At 36.8% G+C, this 21,289-nt stretch overlaps 1 protein-coding gene across 4 annotated transcripts in view; it reads left to right on the top strand.

The window, feature by feature from the left end:
* The window catches only part of LOC105670769 (cAMP-dependent protein kinase catalytic subunit 1), a 148,774-nt gene that overhangs the window by 36,457 nt on the left and 91,028 nt on the right, over nt 1–21,289 (top strand). The gene's annotated exons all lie outside the window — the stretch shown is intronic.

Here is a 21,289-nt window from a genome sequence, read left to right as displayed (position 1 = left end):
TGAGCCGAGAGCTCCCCGTCTCTAAACTAATTCTTCAATTAAGCTAGTTCCTCCGCCGAGGCCGCGAGCACCAATAATTGCTAACATCGAGTTAGACGCAAGACGCTCGCCACGGCGACGACGAGCTCCGCGGCGAGCGCTTATACGTGCGTCCGTCGTCGATTTCCCAAGAAACTCGCTATCCGAGACGCGCTGCAATCAGACATAAATGCTATCAAACGTGGTAGATCCAATCTACCAGGTATCCACCGAAGCGAATCGCTCGTCTTGCAGCGAATGGTCGCGTACGAATGCCTCTCTCCGCTCTCTCGGTTCTCTGAATTCCCCTTCTTCTCGTCAAAATGGGCACTCGGTCTTTGCGCGGAGGACAGAATTGGTTTCCGCGATTTGAGTACGTAGCAGCGGATGCTCCTTCTCCATTTTCCTTTTGCCGTGGCGTTTACGGAAGAGTTCCCGTTCTCGGCTCACCAGCCGGAACGCTCTTTTGCGTCTTTCGACTTCGCCGTCTCGCTTTCATCCTCGGCCTTGTGAGACACTTCGTTAGTATCGTATGGCCTATCCGCGGCAGAGAGCTTGTTGTATGTAACACGGTATCGTTGCAACCTGATCTCCGCGGCGCGGCTGTGCGTAGGTACTTTTAGAAGATACAAGCAGAAAATATAAACTCCTCGCGTGTAACATAATTTATTCTATATTTATACTCCTGCAAATGTTGCTTGTTTTGCATCTTTATAATGACGACTTTGAAGTAACGAAAATATAAATGAGAACGCGTTAAAGAACGTGAAAATTACAATATTAATTAAGACGTTTTATGTTGAATAAAAATATCCTGTCACATAATGAAATAATGAGGAATCAAAAAGTAAAATAACGAAAAAACTCGGTAATATGCAATTTTTGTTACACATGTTTTCGAGAGATTTCTTTTATGATCCATTTTCTGCCCCGAGCTATATTCTCTTGATTGGAACATGAAGTGCAGTCTTCGTTTTAAAGATCTCGTATTCTTTTTCAGTCTACTGGTTTATTTCGAATTGTCTCATTCGTAGAATGTACATGACATTTACTTTCCCGATCATTTCTTGCTTCCTGTTCTATGATGTGCAGCCAGCCGTTTAAAAGTAGACAAAACTCCGACTATATTATCTCATTACACGTTATTGTATGACTTATCATACGTGTTTGTTAAAAATATATAAAAAAAGAATGGTCTCTCCAACATCTCAATCCAATTAAAAACAGATTAAATATTGTGATGTAATCGAGTTGAATGAGTATTCAAGTGTGCGAACACAGAGTCTACTTATTAGCGACGAGTTTGCCATGAATTCTAATTAATTCAGCATATGCCTTGTTAAATTTCATTCTTTCTCTTTCTCGCCAGGATAATGTCGACGGTGAAAACGTGTTTCTGCCTGCGTAACGATAAAACGTACTGTAATATGTAATGCTCCATACCTCATATATATTTAAAAGGTTGAAGTTGGATCGATGTGTATGCTCTCGTGCAAGGGCCTCGTAAAATCCCGACGAGGTCCTGTACCACTCGCTTCAGCTGCTTCATGATTGCTGCACGATGACTCGAATCGATCAAAGTTCTAAGGTCATGCGAGGACAACGTGAGGACGTTGACACTTCGCATAGTGAATACGTTTTGTTCGATATATTCCGTTCGATAATATCTTGTACTATTGTGGCGTTTCTTGTTAATTTATGTCGGGTGTATGTGTATTTTATTACCTTTCTGTTATAAAATTTCGAAAATTACACTAACAATAAGATTAAATATAAAATGAATTACAATCGTATCGTATTAATTAGCAATACAATCTAGAATCGTGAAATTTGTTTGATTTATTATTGAAGGCTGCTACAACAAGTTTATTCGTTTTAATTTCATTTTATGTTGCTTTTTCTACTTGCTTTTCCATTCTTCCTCCAACGTATAAACATATTTTATTTGAAGTATAAAAAGTGTAGAAAGTATAATTAAAACTAACAAGAATAGTGCTATTAATATAAAAACTATCAATGGTTGAAGATAATCTAAGGAATAAATTGTAATAAATTTAAAATTATATTAATATCAATTAAAGATCATATAAATTTCAGTTAGAGAAGCTGAAATAATTAATGCCACGTGCGTATATCATAATTTATTTACTGGAATGGAATTAGCTATGTCAGCAAGAATTCAGTGGTGCAGTCATTATGAGAGTAACAATAATTAAATATTTAAATGCGTGATAACCTTGCTTAGTAACATCTCAAATACTGCAGCTTCTCACATAAGCGTGCGCATACTCGATGGTTTTTATTGAATTCAATTAGAATGCTAGGATTGTTCGAGGACGAGGCGTAAGGACATTGACACTTCCTTTCGTGCTGGCATTGCCCGAAACATCACTCATCTTCTGGAGTGACGTAAATATATATTATTTTATCGAGGCATTACGCCGAACATAAACACTCCCATCCGAAAGCTATAAAAAGTTTTCCGGTGAATTTTCCATCGTTAAAATGTAATTATCACGATGAAGTTGTTTGTTCATCTAAAACATTAATGTATGCCGGGAACTAAAACGAGAACTGTTTTCGTTCATATAATAAAGAATTGAACGCGCGCCGAAACGAAATGTCACGGTTTTTGATATATAGGGTAAACCATCTATTTTGAATCAAGCATCTGTATTTCGAACAATAAAATATTTCGCACATACATCTTCGATCGCAAGGAAAAAATATAAGACTATTATATCTCATAAATCTCATGAATAACGTTGAATTGGTTGAACGCGGTTATCCTTGATTCGCTTCGTCATTCTTGCGTAACGCTCAAATCCAAGCTAATCTCAGGTCTTATGCACGTATAAGAAACCGATCGAAGGTTGAAGTAGGGTTTCGAAAATTCGATTTGTACCACCGAATTTCCGGATTTTCTTTTAATCAAGTTGCCGAACTTTGCTATTTCCGTACGTCAGTTTCTATATGTCGATATTGATTAATCCACTTTCACATCGTTTAATTTGATGTCGGATGTTATCCATATTTATTTTATTAAAGTTTATTTTTTATATACACACATTAGATTGTTTTATATTAATATTCATGCCGCTTACGTAATTGTAACTGTATATATATCAGTTATGATAATTATGTTTATATTTAAATAATTTACACATAATAGCCGCATGCGTATCGTATCATAATTACCATACATTATTATGCTTGCTATTTTATAACCGTTTAATAGAGATTGCATAGCTGGTTTATTTTTGATCAACATCAACATCAATTTTTGTTAGGAATAAACATTGTTAGTAATAAAACATGTTTATTTTAAGGCAAGTTTGTTATTTTAAAAACAGAAGGCTTATAAGCATAATTTAAATTTTACTTGCGATTTAAATTATGAGCTACAAATTTAGCAGTAACTTATGCTGATAATTATAGTTATACATTCTATTGTTTACGTCAAAACATTTAATAGGCATAAAAAAATTGCTGTAAGATTGCTGTTTTGTCCGGAAATCCAGTTTTGCAGTATACATTTGATCGCACATCGCAGATAATGATATAATCCTTTTATATAATGCCATATGAATGACGTTACATGCGATGATGCGACATATATCTCTTCCATAGAAAAATTATAACTGCAGAAATGTTTTGCTATGTTAAAAGCGTAAACAGAGATATTTGCGTACACATAATTTTTGTTTTTCTCTTGTTCAAGAATAACGATACAAGAATAGGTTTTAATTTTAACTATCAAAATATATCTCTGAGATACGCGGGACTGGCAATTTTCCCAGGTTTAAAGATGCTAGTTTTGAAGGGGTAACATGTCATCCAAGATTTTAGATATTTTACGTGTCTACAAAAACGACGACAAGCATAATGCAAAATAATATTTTATTATCGCAATATTCTAGAAGATTTAAAACCATTTCTCTCTTCTTTTATAAGATTATTAACTTTTAAGAACAATTGGGGTGACTTGTATTTTCATACAATTAAGTTTAATAATCTCACGTTATAAACGCATTAAAATTAAACGATCAATTTAATTATTTGAAATAAATCGTGCAGCATCACGTATTGTGCTATTATTATTCGAAATATGAATCAATTTTAATGCCTCTGGCAATATTGAAATATATCCCTTAGGTCGTATCTCTCTAAATTTGCGTGACTGCCATTATATTGAAGTTCGGAGCTTTTTCATCGCTTTAATCGTCGAAAATACGACATGTAGCCGCAGAACGTTGCTATTCCTTTTCTGCCAACAGCGATCATCCTCCAATCTGTTCCAACGTGACGTTGCCAAGTTTCGGTATGCTTTGCTGTCCACCGAATTTGCGTGCCTGTGTTTCAAAAACAAAATGATATACTGTCGCGAAAACAGGATAGTCGGAGTTATCGCCGTATGCGGTCAGGGCCCACATTCGTCACTTTATCGGAATATGGGATTTTCTACGGGACGCTGTTCTGACCGTATATGGGTCACTAGATACAGTGTCGGCGTATGCTTGGTTAGATGTGTCGGGTCAACAATAGACGCGAGCGAATCGAATGATGAACAGATAATCCGAGTGAACCCGGCGAGGGCAAATTGAAAACCGGCAGAAAGAAAATGCAATTACGATCCTCTTTTGCCCACGCGTCTCTCCTCGCGATCGATTCCGCAAATTTGGCCGATTATCCGTTCTCCGAGGGTCGACTGTCGTGATTTACGTGAGCGACTGCGAGTAATTAATGCTCTCCTCTTTTCCCGGGGCGCCAATCATCGCAACATGCGCGGCACGATTTATAGCATCGATGCATCGCTATCTGCGAGGTGCATTTTCCGCGTGGAAACCTTGAACAATGCGGAAGCGCGTGAAGATAATCGTGAGAACGTTTCGCAGGAATTCACAGCTCGATCGTTTTGCAGAAGCGATCGAGCTATGCGCGTTATTCCGCCGTAGAATTTAGCAGCTGTACACCGATACGAATAATGGACCGAATATCGCGTGCGAAGCATGTAAATTATCGCGGGATTAAGACGAAAATCGCTGTCATCCATCTGTTGATCGACCGTGTTAATCTTTCAATTGATAGTTAATTTAGCAAGATAGCAAGAGCGTTGAATTATCTCCCAACAGTATCTTATCGATATCTTATTTTTATCTTATCATTCGTTGATTCTATTTTAGTCTTGTTACGGACCAGGTGCGCTGGTGTAAGGTGATAAATGAGGTGTGAATTTGACGCAACATTCTTGGAATGCTGATAACGTATCACCGGACTGACCTAAGACTCGCTGGAGCGCATTTTGTAGTCGAGAATTTTTGTTTGAAAGGTGAGCTTTCTAGCGGAGCGAGGCGCAGGTGACACCGGGAATACGTTGTCAGGATGATACATGGAAAAGTGAGCCGCGACCGTACGTGAACGCTGGTCAATATCTCCGCTGCGATTCTGCGGCCGTTTTGTTTTATCGTAACATGACGTTAGAGGAGCGCCAGTGACGTCACTGGATCCACTCAGCCGATAGACGGGAGTCACCGAAGCGATAAACGTATTTATTAAGTGTACTAAGAGGGGGCCTTTGGCGATGCCCGAGGCGTTCTTGCGCTTAATGTTTGTGCCTCATTATTACCCGCGAGCCGCTTTGGTCCATTTTCTCGTCGGTTAAGTAGCCATCTCTTGCCCTTTGTCTCGAAATCGCATCTCTCTTTCACGATTTATTTCATATAATAAAATTACTTTATCTCACTTTATGGATCTGATTTGACAAGAACATCTCTTTATGCAGAAAGTTCACAAATGCACGTAATGTATGTTAATGTCAAACTTTTAAATGTTATATCGCTATTCTCTTTGTGCGACTTTACGCTGTACCGTTCTATTTTTACACTGAAAGCTGACTAATTAGAATAAATAAAATTATGATTAATTAATTACAAATTTAAATACGTGACTAAGTAGTATAAATATAAAAAGTATAAAAATACAGCCATCATGATTTGGATTATCTGTTTTAATCAAATGGTTTTTATGTCAAGTGCACTGAAATGATGTAACTGATAAGTCTCTTGGTGACATAATTTTAGTAATATCAGATAAACTCACTGATATACGCAAAGCATGTGAAACCGGAAGCGTCGCCGCTATATCACCTTCGACCTCACCGCACACCTCTTAATGTTTACATCGCGATAATATCAAAATTCGACATGCTATCTACATCCGGGTGTGCGCAAACGATCGCGCTATCTTATTCAAAACATCAAATGTACCGCGGCCTTAAAGACACTTCCTTTTCCGTCCACGAGCGAATTCACGCATGTAACCGCGATGATCAGACAGATAATTTTAGCTCACGCAAATTACCTCGCGATGACTCACGTATTATAAATTGTAATCACGATTTAGAATCAAGCTATCTGCTAGTCTCTCTTTAACACCGATCGTAGAGAAGCGGTTTGACACTTTAATCCGAGCTAGTTTTTTCCTCTACACCGTGCAATTTTTTATAATACGTTCAAGTACGTGAAGACACTTTGCATTGTGCTTGCCTTTGAGGCGAACAGGTGTTCAAGCTACAGCGCACTTCATGTAGGCGTAAAATCACGCGGAGCATAAAACGGGTACAATTTTCCGCAGAAAGGACGGGCAGTTTTCTGCTTCCTCGCAATCTGAATTTACTAAAGCTTGAATTCGAATAAATTCAGGAGGATTCGTGATGTAGTTTCGGGTACTTAGGTACTTTGTTCTCGGCGGAGAGGAAAGGTTGAGAAACTTTTGATAAAAGGATTTCCGTAGCCCGGGCTGACCTCGGCAGAGCACTTGTGCCCTCAAGGAACATTAAACTTTCTATCCTTTTCTCGGAAATTTACAGATATCTGATATAAATCTATATTCTTATTTTATTTCTTAGTTTTTATAACTTTTGTTCTTTACATTGTTTATTTTTTTTTATTTTTTATAATATAAAAGCATGAATAAATTCATATTTTATCTTTGTTTATAAAATCCTAAGATTTTATGATAAAATGCGATATGGAATGTATTGATTTATATATAATTTTTTTTGAATTTCTATTATGCCTCTTGTAATTGAACGTACATAATTGAACGTATATATTACGATAATTGTACTTGCTCATTTGACGTTAATTTTGTCTGCATCTATTTGCAATGCTACAAATATGTTAATTAAATGTACGGATACTATTGCGAGCGCGAGGAGGATCATATTGTGATTCGTTATCATTTGGCAATTTATCTCATCCCCATTGTTGCTCGGGAAATGCTGCAAACGCGATCTTGTTGTGCGCGAACCACCACCACCGCCAAGTTTAGCTCGCAGCGGAGTGCTCGAAAAGCGCTTTCATTGCTCTCGCCGCTGCTGGCGAAACGAGAATGAAAAGGCACGAGCTTCCGATTTTTCCACGCCGTTGCTCCCTTACATTCCCTTCTCTCGCTCTTTCATTTCCTTCGCCCTTTCCCCTCTGCCACCGTACCTCTTTCTCTCTGTTTATACTCGGTCTCGTTCTCGTACTTACTCATCTGGCGGCATGGTAATTTTTCTCGGAGGAGATTTTCATTACGTCACGAACAGTCGGCAATATACTTACATCGATCTTGCTTCGCTGTAACGAAAATAGACGCAGCTAATTAAGCGGGCACTTCAAAATACTTAATAATAATGCGCGTAATGGCATCTTATGTAACTCAATCTGTGATTAGACGGAAGGTTTGTCCTTTAAAACGCGACGAACTGTGCGTCGAGAATAATTGAAAGGCTTTGCTTATAGTAATCGATATCTTCGATAGGACAGAATGTAACATAGCAACGGTGCGGATCATAAGCGGATCGGGATAAAGCACGGAGGGAGTTGTTAGAACTCTTCAGCCGGTTGATCGCGTGTCTTCGCTTAGTTATCGTCCAGAAATGGACTCACGGTTGTCCGGATAAATGAGCTTCCGTTTACCGGGCCAAGGACGTCGCCGGATATCTGCAATAGCAGCAAATGTCCGGTGGACCATGAGCGTATGTGTATCCGGTCGAGCGGCAACATTTTGCTAACCGTTACAGAGCTAACCGGTCTCATTGATTTAGCGTGTGTTTTGCGATGTGTAACGTGCCGTGATACTATCCTCCGCTATAACGGGCACGCTGTTGCATCTGGTATCTTATAAAGAGTAACTCGGCTCGAGCAGGAAGCGTCGCTTAATATTATATTTCACTTTAAAATATCTATAGTGATACCACTTCAATGATTTTGATAAACAAATTGTAATTACTTTAGGGGTATAATGGGACATCGATAACACATTTACTGGCTTCTTAAATTTACATGACACCGATAATATTATTATTTTTACGCGATTGTGATATTACAATATAGCAGGGTTAAAATATAACTCATGAAATTACGCAAAGATGGAGGCAAAATGGCGATCTAATTTTTCTTTCCTCAATCCCAATGAATTTGGATACACTTTGTGTGCAAAGCCTCCTCTTCTTCTTCTGTGAAGAAATAGTTCACAAAATTACCTTCATTTTACGACGTGATTTATATTTATTTCATATTTTCTCATTTTTTCTTTAAATTTAAAATCTTAAAGAATTTGCGAGGTCAACAAGAGTATTAATCAGATATTCTAGTTGATATTCAAACAGGTTTTGAGTAAATTTTATCTTTTATTTTATATTTTAAGTAAATATTTATCATGACAGAAGCGAAGGCAGAAATATTTTTCACAGAAAGTCTCTTTGCCGAAGCTTAAAATTTTGAAGCAAATGATCATCTCTCTTTAATTTTTATTTGATCTTTATTACCCTATAATAAACAAGGTGATACATTTTAATTTAGAAGTAAATATAACTTTAAAAATCATATATTTAGTTGCTATTTTGGCTAGTTAATTTATTACACCGAAACTAGCAAAAATTGCACAGCTAAATCATTTTAGATCGGAAACATATTTTTATTCTTTTGCTTTGTCTCCATTATTAACATTAATACTGGAAACTTTGTATCAATTGACGATCGATGCGGAGGTTCTTATATACGACAATGATTCTATTTCTATTTTTCACGATAGAAGTAAACGGAGGACGGTTAAAACGAACGTAAATGCAAGAGCGAGTCAGCAAAGAACTGACGGAAGTACGTAGGTTGCTCGACCGGATTGTTTCGCCCTTCGTCTTCGTGTCCGCCTTCCTTCTCATTTCGCCTACGTTAGCTTCGCGTGAGTGTGCATGCGTGTGTGCGAGTTTCATCCCAGTTACCGCGCGCGATTGTGCCGATCCAGCCGTATCCGCGCGACCGACGAGGAAGACGAGCGAACCGTGACCTGTAATCTTAGCCGCATTTTCTATCTCCGTTTCTCGTCCTCGTTCTCGATGCACCGTTTCACGCGTTGCACACCGAGACCCCATTCACTCTCTTTCGACCCACCCGCGCGTGTTATCGCCGCTGGTGAACTCCAGCCGAGCCCGATTGCCCATAATTTATTTAGCCCTTTAAACGCCGCGCGTGCAGCCCGCGCGCGGATCTTACGGGACGCCGTCACGTCATGTTACGTGCACCGTGAATTCTTGGCATTGGTCGCCGTCTAATTGGTGTACGACAGGTATCACCTCCGCCGTCTTTCGTCCTCTCGTAACGATGGGACTGCCGTCACGGTCTGCCGAGCGAATCGCTCGAATTTAATGACGATAATAGCGCACAGGCGTGAGCGTGTGTGTCCGTGTGCATTACGGCGTTTCGCTTTCTTATGGCGATATCGGTCGTTCAACTTTAAATGCTGCGTTCGGCCTTTACCTTGACCTTATATCGACCCTGTTAACCCTAATTTTCTATTCAATTTTATTTAGCGCCGCTTTATATAGTCTTCTTATTATTATCGCTTTTATCACATCGTTGATGCCGTGACGCTTATTTTTTGTGAACATTTTAACTTCGGAATATCGTGTAACTTTCGGACATATATGATATTTTTATCGCCATAATTATTATATAATCGTATTATAAAATTATATTGTATTTGTACGTTTCAAAATTTGTAGCTTCGAAGCATAACAAAAGCATATTGATTAAACATACAGTGTTCTGATAAGCTATAAAGCATCGTTGTGAAAAATTGATGGAGCCGCCCACGCCACCTGAGATCCCGCGTTATCGCTTATGAATAAAAATCTTTCGTTATCCTGGTGCATGTCAAATCTTTAACACAATGTTTACACGCGTTGTAAAAGATGCACGAGTTTAGCTTGTTTATCGTGTTTTATCGGCGCCGACCTTTCGCAGGACGAGAAGCCGCAGTTGCCACCTCCCCATATTGGTTAACCACCCTCTCTATAAATACCCGGTGTAACCAAAAAACCTCTCTTCAATCTCACTCCGCGTTTCGCGTCTCGGATTCACTCTCGATCGAGCACGTCAATAGGATCGATACCGCCACAGCGCATGCGATTATAATCGCGCGTTTCCACCGAGCGTGACAAATAAACCGGCTATTTATAAACGCGACACCTGTGAGGATCCTCATCGAGGATCTACCTTGCGCGCTCTTCGCCGAACGCGATACCTTTCTCTCTCTCTCTCTCTCTCTCTCTCTCTCTCTCTTTCTTGAACGTTCGCGAGACCGCGCCTCGGAAATGTACCGTCGACCTGATCGGCTATCGATTACGTACGGAAATAAAAGTGATAAAGGTAGGAGGCTTTTCTGAGGTCAGCAAAGCTACGCGGCGTCGAGACACGGCACGAGACCGCGACTTTTTGCTCGCACGAAATATCGGCATGCTCGCGATTCCTGCATGCGACATGTGTGGCTCATTGTGCGCGGCTTACGTAATACGGATAACCGTCCTATTCTGGTATCGCTTTGGACGAACGTCCTCGTTACATGGCCTGATGGCCTCACGCAAAGTTTGCACATCTCGCGAGAAAATCGGATGGACACTGAAATAATTTTACACGGGGTCAAGTAGAAGCAACGAGAACCCGTTGTATTATAAGAATTTATTTTTATCCACAGCTATTTTCATTCTCGGCACAACGATTTTTCTTAACGCCTGCGTTGCTCCGATTATTTATGCGCGGCCGAAGGGCTACATAGTCGAAGGCATCGAGATAAAAAAAATGTCGCGTCGACGTATGTAGTGTGTTCGTAAAAATAGTTTTCTACGCGTTTTTTACCTTTTTAAATGCTACACAAACAGAGTGACCCAGAAGCGGCACGCTTGTTGTCAACTACTAATTCTTTGACCAATCTGGAATCAATTCTGCTTTACTAGCAATTTGCTATATTGCTTTCATCAAAAATTCAATTTTTAACATTATTAAGCTTTCAATAAAAGTTTTCATTTATTTAATTTTTAGTAAAGCTCAATTTTGACATTAGTTATAGTAAAACATAAAAATGCAATATTATTTATTTATTATTTTTCAAGATATATGCGCAATTTTATTTAATGCTGCACTATAAATACTGATATATTTCATAAAATTGCAATATCCAGCATCTCGTAAATCCTCATAACAATCCATTATATTTTGTACCTACGTTTTTTAAATGTGACACGTCTGGCTTTTATAACTTTATCTACTGTGTCGACAGAAGTCATTACTTCCAGATGATACCATTTGCCGGAGGCGCGAATTTCTTTTTTCTCCGTAAAATTTTTTTTCTAGCTTAGTGTCTTTGAGCGCGGCATTTTTTTTTTTAAATTGACGTTGTTACGGGACGTTGCGCGGTAATATAGGCACATGCTTTTCTCATGTAAATCTTTATACAGCATGCTCGAACTATATACGCTAATCGGGGACACTTTGTAACGCAACTTTACACGTCGTACCTCAGGCATATAAGGGTGTCTCAGGCGAGCTTGAGTTTGAGTTGTAGATGGTGTGAGGTCCCGGGCTTGGGAAATCAATACCGTCAAAACCTCGCCTGGTCCTCTGTCACTGTGCTAGGGATGGAATCAAGCCAATATATATTCGCGAATTTTGATTCAATCGAGCGTTTGAGTATCGTTTCGTCGAAATTAACTAAAATTTCGAAGAATGGTAAAAGCTTTTAATGCTTGCTAAGTATTTAATAAGAATCATGCCGTTATTTGACACGGAATACACGAATTGAAGTGCAATAAAAACTTAAAAACGCTTACGAAGTACTTGAGATTTATCACAGTCGAATTTCTTCCTTTTTTAAATAATTTTAATATCGAAACCGTTATCGATATCATTATTTTTTCTTTTATAAATAATATGTACAGTATCTCAGAGATACGTTACATAAAAAATAGAATGGAAATTATGATATATTTGCTATGTTATATTTTATATTAAAGTTTTTTGTTACCGTATAATTATATATTTATTTTGATAAGAGTTTCAAATTTATAGCTAAATATTTTTGTGCTTGAAATGTGATATCGCGCATTATCTCGTTAATTTGCGTTTAAACAGCAATTATCGTACTCGTTAATAAACATTTAAAGCATTATCTACATTCCCAGAGATAATTTCCAGTAAAGAGATGATTGCGATTATTTTGCGAGAAAAGGTCAGTCTTTTTATTTTGATATAATATGATTTGATATGTAATTATAATCACGAATGCGATAATTACGTGAATAACTTTCTCACGTCAATAGGAAGGTTAATTATATATAATTGAAAGTTTTTAGCTTTGATATATAATTATCTCTGGATGCGTTTCGAGATAATTATATACCACTAACTAAGAACTATGAATTATATATAGAACGCAGTGACAAAATAGATATTGTCATATATGTATATATATATGTATATATATATATATATATATATATATATATATATATATATACGCATAAAACGTGTGTGATGCTGCTTTGAGAGATTTAATTATATGCCGCACATAAGCGGATTTTAAGGGAGAGCAGGAGCACGGATGGTTAAACTTTACGCTTTCTCTCTCTCTCTCTCTCTCTCTCTCTCTCTCTCTCTCTCACTATACTAAAAAAAAATATCTAATCAAAATCCTACTATGTGATTTTTTACAACGAAGCAAATGTAATTATGTCCCGCTCGAAATGTAGTTAGAAATGTTTTTCGTTAGTTTATCCGAAGCCATACTTGCCCGGTGAAACGCTGACATTTAATTTTAACATTTAGTTTAATTTTTTTATCACAGCAAGATGGAAAACAAATATTAATAAACAGCAGAAGATTTACGTTTATTGTTTGAATAGGTCCAGTCGTCCGATTTCAATTGAAAGATTAAGTCTTTACAAAATCATCACGAATAGATCTAATTATGGCCACATGATTGCTGTTTGGTATACGCAAAACTGCACAATATGTGTATGATATGAGTTGTGTAGATTTCGTCGCCCACAATTCACAAGGATCCTTGTTCGACGGATCGGATTTATCAATCAGGATACGCGAACGTTGTACTTGTGTGGGAATTCTCGTCGAGAATACGATAGCTACTCGATGCCGTGTATGCTGGGTGCATACGAGAACTCGGAATGTTCGTGTCGATCCGGATATACATCCGGTTAACAATTTGTTCTATTTTTTTTTTTTTAAATATCTGCGGGGACTATCTAAAGTCGAACGTGTTATTGAAATTCCTTGCTGAACTGTTAAAACTGTTTCGTTTTTTGTCGCTTAAAAACAGATATCACAGAATGCAAATTGTACTGTTTCGGAAATACTTCGGGCAAGCTTGGCCATAATTTTTGCATATCCATTGCTTTTACATCGTACGATTAGAATATAAAGTATGGGGTACATTTTAAATCTTGTAAAATACTTTTCGCATTCTATGCAAAATATGCTTTCTTTAAGTAAATACAATTTTTTTAAATAAAATGTAAATCTTTGGAATATATAAGTTCTGATTTTCTTAATTTAAATACAGTTTTGAAATAATTCTCTTTATGTGAAAGATTAACATAACAATTGTTAATAATATTATAAGTTACATTGCATTTTATTATGGCATTAAAATGTACTTTAAGAAAGCACAATCCAGTCACACGAAAAATCGATTTCTTCTTGGCATTTAAAGTGACATTCACAGAAATCTTTCTGAGAACGTTTGGAAAGAGGGACAAGAGATAGCAGGACTTAAGATGGAACTCCGAAGGGTGACTTACGTAATCCCGGCGTAAGTTTAGCTGGCTCAGTACGTAAGATTATATTTACCCGAGTATCTCACCGCGCTCGCTGCATTGCAAATGTCACGTGATACGCATTTACTCGCGACGCTTGTGTATCCTTGAGTCCCTAAAGGGATCAGTAGTGTGCTCAAAATACAAATGCAAAATGCGCTTAAGCGGATTTAGTCTTTTACTTTTGGAAGTTTAATCTTGCAAAAGATGACCATTTTATTGTACTGCAGCTTCTATTTGCTGATATATTTAACTCTTTTGAATTTCGCTAAATCGTCTGCGGAATTATAAAATTGTATAACAAAGTATGAGATTGAGATTCGTTATAAGAACCATTTATCAGTTTAGAGTGAATTATGTTAAAAATTTGATTAAATCATTCTTTTCGCGGTCGTTCAATTTTGAATATTTTGATAACAAATTCTTAGATTAAATTTTTAAAGAATAATATTTTGCTATATATATTTGCTTCCTGAAGCTTAAGCACGTAAATTTACATTTACGACTTAAGATTTGATTTTTTTGTTAAGAAAAAATCTATTTTAAACATTGTATAAATTAAAGAAAATGCGCGGAAAATATAGTATACATAGCTTATACAACACACACATGAAGCCTAGAAAATCACAGGCGTTCGAAATTAATTAATTATATATTGGCCAGTAAATCGCCTTATCCGCGTAGGCTGATCTCGGGTCTGATGAGCTATTTGGAGCCAACAAAAACGGAGAGGAAAATGTTGCGCAGAATCGCTATTACGGGTAACCACCGAGAGATACAAAGTTAGAATCGTAAGCGTCACCGTTTTTCCGTTGTCCTTCGACGCATTCCTGGGGGAATGCTTTTCTCGTCTAATGTTTTTTTTTTATTCAATTCCGTGTGATTGTCGAATCTGTTGTGAACGCGCTACAGACGAATTTCGATTTGCATGAAATGTAAATTTTCGCCTGACAAACCGATCCTTGCTGTGGCTGCAGTTGCTCTTATCGTTCAAACAGGAATATCGATTAAATACGTTCGTCCGAATCAGAAAAACTAGTGTGGGAATTTATAAACTCGTTATCGGTCGGAAATGTAAAACTGCGGGAGTTCGTAATTGGAAATTTGCATTTTTCAGCACGCGTTGTTCTTGTTATTTCCGCGAAATCAACTGTTGCGTATCGTTGTAACGAGAATATTTATTTATTTATTTATTTGTATAACATAAATTTATAATATTTAAAACGAATTTCTTTGATTAATTTGATTTTTCTATTTGAAGAAATTGATGAATTTTATTGATGATGAAGAATAACAAAGCATCAAAATTGTATTTATCAATATGCTGAAAGTTGTTTTTGTATGACAAGCGGGCGGCTATATTTATAATAGTTTAGTGGCTCGAATGATGCTATTATTATTTCAAAACTTGTCACGAGTGAATTTTATTATATTTTCCATTCTGCATGAAATTCCGGAAAAGTGCAGCATTAAAAGCGCTGCCGCTTTTTCTGCATCATGCAAACGTCCTTCCATTGTCTTCTATTAAAAAAACTATTGCGACCGCTGTTTAATTCTTTTTTTCTTTTTCGCGTGTAGATTTGAGTTTTTAATGAAACTTCTACATTTAGAGGTACCTTTTATCCGTGTAAGATAAACGTCGATCTATTTAATTTTCCGTTCACCACTTTACCGGAAAGACCAGGAAGCTCGAACGAGATTCTAGGAATACATTATGCGACACTTTCATTTGGTTAATGGCGCTATCTATATGTGATTATTACGCGCTATATGTATATATGATGTGAACTTCTAGGTGCTTCTAAGTGATTCGGTCAACTCTATTAAGCCCGAGAAAATCGATACTGCAAAAGATTTACGACTGGAATAATTTAATTTTGATCCGAAATTCCTCTATGAAGAACTCGCTAATTTAATTACACAACACTTCATTCCCGTCGTTCTTTATAAATCTTTACCTGGATCTTCTTCGAGCATCTTTTCCAATATTTTCCAATTTTCGATAAAGCTGCTTTTGCAACAAAATTCCGCTTTCTCGTTACCGATATGCAACGAAGTGGAAATAGCACTTTGATCGAAATTATTGACATCCGGAACGACAGTGATCGAAGAATTCATTCGACGAAAATTTGCGATAAGATAATATTTTTTTCTTGAAATCTTTCCGAGTGACAAATCGACTCAATCTCTCAATGTTCCATTTTCATCGCCCTTCAAAAACGTCTAGCAGCTTCCTATCTCTTCGCCACAACATTTCGCGATGTCCTCCCTATGTTTGACGAAGTTTTTCCTTTGCAACAAAATCGCGTCTCCACGCCATCGACCTGCATTGAGATGGAAGCAGCATTTTCGATCGAACTTTCGATCAAAAAGGATACATATCATAAAAGTCGCAACTAAATAACTTTATTTCACTCCGAAGGCTCCGCGAGAGGTTTGTCGACTCAATTTCGCGATGCTTCAATTCCACTTCTTCAGAAATCTCCAGCGCCTTGTCGTCTGTTTGTCGGCGCATTTCCCGATATTTTCCAATTTTCAACGAGATTTTCCCTTGCATCGAAATCACGCCTCCTCGCCATCGACGTGCAGCGAGATGGAAATAGCATTTCAATCGAACTCGCTGCGGCGACTCGGGAGGGGCGCGAAGTCAAAGGATAAATTCTATAAAAATCGCCCTGGCGGCGCGAAGCGCCATCGCGTCGTACTGGAAATCCATAGGTAGAGATATCCTACCCTCCGCGATGTTCTCCATGAACAAGCGCATACACAAACATGCACACACCGACGGCGCATCTATCAACGTACATGATATGTTTCTGTATATAACGTGTACAAACACAACGGATTCACACTCATACAGGCGCGCGCCGCACCCTTTGTGCTAAAATTAGAAGTGACGAAGCGTGTACTCACTTCGCTGGCTTCGAGCTTTTATTCGCTGGCGTTTAGACATAACGTGCAGCGGGGCTTTCAATGGCAGTAGCGAACGCGAGGAGACCGGGAGGGGGGGGGGTGGGGGAAGGGAGGAGGAAAAAAGGAGAGAGAGGTCGGGAAAGGGATGAGGGATGGATAAGGGAAGTGTACAAGGGATGAAAAAAGAGGCGAATGAAGACGAACGCCCCGGGGCTAATCATAAAGAAATGCTCTTGTTGCTGGTTCCTGCTGGGAATCCGTAAACGCCGTCTAGTTGCTCATTCATTTATCTTTTAGTGGAGCGCGTGGCGAATCTCGTGTAGGTACGATGCGAAATATAAGATGCTTCTTTGGAGTGCAACATTAAATTTTGCTAATTAGTTCTTAATTTGAATAAAATATACGAGTAAAACATACACATTCAAAAAATTTTTATATTTTTAGATTATAATAAATATATTTAGACAAAATAGATCGTATATAAATTAGTAAAAAATTAAAACATGATAAACTCATTATTAATCATTATTAAGTTATATTAAGTTATATGTGAATGAATGAAATAAGTAATATGTATATTACATTTACTACTGTTAAACGCTTTGTATATGAAAATATGTCACGTAGAAAAAGTTTTTTTATGTGAATGAAAAAATTGCTTTTTTTTAAATTGGAATTTAATTAAACTCGGTATTTTTAACTGTGATACGTTCTTATCATGCAATATGTAAATTTTTTACCACATGCTCTTAATTTAATCGAGCCATTACTATTTTTCAGTATTCTTACTGAAATTTTCTCTGATGCTTCGCTATTGCGTGGCTATTTTAGCATGCCATAAATATTAATTGTGGGCGAATGAGGATTATAAGATATAGTACAAAGGACTCCTCTGTAAGAAAAACGGTTTCCACCTCTAGCTGCTCGATTATTTAACACTCGGTTCAAAGCCGAATTTCGATTAAGGTTTAATAATTCAGAAGCGAGTGATTAAAAGTCTCACTAAATTTCTGAACTATTCACAGATGCGTTGCGTAGATTAGACCTGCTCTTTGCTGTCGGCTCTTCAGTTAATTACACCGCGTCTGTGCACTTGTTTCACAGTTTACCACTCAACAGCACTTTGCGGAGAATTTGTCGAGGCGGAAGAAGTGGATATATTTCTTCTTGGCATATTTCGGTATTTCCTCCATTTGAACTTTATGATCGAGAAACGCGTCCATAAGATGGACACTCTTCAACGCACTTCCGATTGATGGCGTCGCTCGCGATGCCGATAACGATAAAATTCCCTAAAATATTTTGTTGGAATTGATCGAACGTGACGAAACGCAAGTGTCTGAAAAGTGACGAAGACGTGAAACAAATGACAGACGCGTGAAGATAAAAGAACGATATCGGAGAAAGCGATATTGATTGCGTCCATCAAGCTGATAGCGCGACTGATCCAAACCGGCAATCGACTACTGTGCCGGGGTGGCGGCAAGCACTCCCCTTACGCGACTTTCATTTTCTGTCAATACATATCAGGCTTGTGTCGGCATGGATATATCCTAGTTGGCATTAATTGTGATTGCGCACGGTTATTCTGGTCTCAACAGTCGCTACATGTGTACAATCGATATCCTACGCTTTTGCACATTAATTCTTACGCGCTTTAATTAAGTTCACTCGCCATTTTTATCGGAATTTATTTTACTCGAAATTTATATCGGAATATATTTCTCAAACTTTAATGTACATGACACATGCGTGTTCACATAAAAATAAAAAATGAGAAAATGAGAGAGAGAGAGAGAGAGAGGGCGAGAGACTTATTTCTTATTTTAATATTAATTGCAAAATGTATCCGCTATACTTCAATGTAATTCTTTATTAATATTTGCAAGAATATTTTTATACGTTATTTATATCTTGATGATATAAAATATTATCTTTTTACGCAAAGAACTCTTTAATTTCATCATTCGATTCAATATGCGACACGTAGACTTGCAACCATAAAATACAGTCGCGGCAATCAATAGTACATGCTATCTTTAAGTAGATCGTGCAGAATGGCTGGTGGGCAGACAGGTCGTGGCGGTGATCGGGGATGACTATTTTCGGGACTACACGTGTAATGGTAGAATCGCGATCGTGGGAGTGACGGACTCGTCCCATTATGCAAGATTATGCCTCCGTTTTATAAGATAAATGATCAACAGAAATGTGGATTGTTCACCCTTAGCCTTAAATGATTGAACTTTCATATTATCAAAATAAAATTGTATTAATATCGCAACGATAGAAAGAAAAACATGAAACATTATATTTCTCTCAATAAATTGAAAAGCTTAATATTTATTTTAATTAACTCAAAAAAGATAATTAGCAGGCGTGCGCCTTGTACGTATAATTTACATATCGGAAGAGCATCAAATATGATATGTTATTTATTTATTTAAGAATTAATATAATATATTTTCTAACTGTCACGTGATATGTTATGAATTTTCATTGTATAATATCTATCTTTACGGCTTGCTGACTAGTTTTATGAAACGGGACCCCTTGAGCCGATAAATAAAAGACGTTTTGCCGCTTAAACCAATTGGTCTTTCACAAACTCGTTTATCCTGGCCACCTGAAAAGGATCACGACGTTATTTCCTTTTTATTTTCGGTCGAGCGTTGAGGTAGAACAGTTTTGCGACATTCGCGAGATCCATTATTCGAAAATGTCTTTTTATTGTTGCGCTCGCATTTAACCTTCGTGTTCTGTCATGCGGCGTTTGAGTGAAAGGGAGAATTTTGAGCATCCAAGTTCTTTTTTTGGAATGCTTTTGTAAATGCGATCTTGATGGTTTATTGATTCTGTTGCAGATAAAATATATTTAATTCGTGTTACGAGAAAAGTCCTTGCTTTTTTCACACTGCTATTAACGTGATTAGAAAATAATGCTTGATTTGTGATTATTGTTTGGTATATTTTTTTATTATTTTTATACTAAGAAAAATTTTCCTTAGAGTTTTACGAGCTTTCTTTCGCATACTCCTTTGTAAAGATATGCTGAGAAAGAATATGAAAAGTCTGACAAAGTACAAAACTCTGACAGAATATTTTATTCGGAAATCGATTTGAGTTGAAAATTTCAGTCTTTATATCGGTTCTATTCTTTTCTTTTGACTATTTGGAATTTGCTTCGAACTTTACGAGAATGGAAGGAGTATTCTAAGAGAACGTATTTAAGAGAAGAAGTAGATAATATAAGGAAAATACAATTCAAATGAATTGTTAATGTATGCCACAATTTATTCTGCGAAACGAATGTTTATTCGTAAGATAAGTCCAAGTTAATCCTAACGTAAGGATCGTGCTCTTACCTGAGCTGATACAAGCCTACATATTAATTACATAATACCCATCTTTACGGCTTACTGGCTAGTTAAGATACATTGTTTTGTATTCAGAACTATTCTAGAATTATTCTAGAAAATCAAGTTAAATATCTTGGCCTTTACTATTATTTAATCCATATTAAATAGCTAATTATATAGATAATATTATTTACTATATATTAAATAAAGTTATATAATAATAAAAATATATAATCTTGATGAAAGTACAAGTATATCGATATATAATACAAATATAATCTGTATACATTTATATTAAATTTTCTAGACTTATGATTTTTTGATAATTTAATGAAAAAGTAATAATGTAATTTGCAGCATATCGAGAGGAATCTAAAAATAGAATAAAATTTATTTATTTATGTAGATATTTCTCTCTCTCTCTCTCTCTCTCTCTCTCTCTCTTTCTTTCTCTCTCTCTTGCAAGGGATTTTTATCGAGATAGGGTTGATATCTATTGACGAACACGTGAAACACGTTGATCTGAATCGAATGGTAACTGGATAAGCTTAGTAAATGTATTTTCACAATATTTGACAGAAAAGATAATGGAAAATTATTATATTCAATACAAAACTTATATTTAAAAAAATTTAGGATTGTATACATTTCTTATAATTAAAGAATTAATTTTTTTAAAGAATATAAAATCTTTTGATTGAAGTTTTTAATAATTTTATATTAGAGTATGCTATTGTGTGTGTGTGTTATGTTGATTTCAAAATTGCCAGTTGATGTCAAAAATTTTAAATGTCGATAATGAAATTATATCGTCTGTTGGAACGCCTATCGACCGTTTCTCTTCCAA

Source organism: Linepithema humile, chromosome 2, assembly GCF_040581485.1.
Source record: "Linepithema humile isolate Giens D197 chromosome 2, Lhum_UNIL_v1.0, whole genome shotgun sequence".
Classification (NCBI taxonomy): Eukaryota; Metazoa; Arthropoda; class Insecta; order Hymenoptera; family Formicidae; genus Linepithema; species Linepithema humile.
This window is presented reverse-complemented; position numbering and strand designations above follow the sequence as displayed.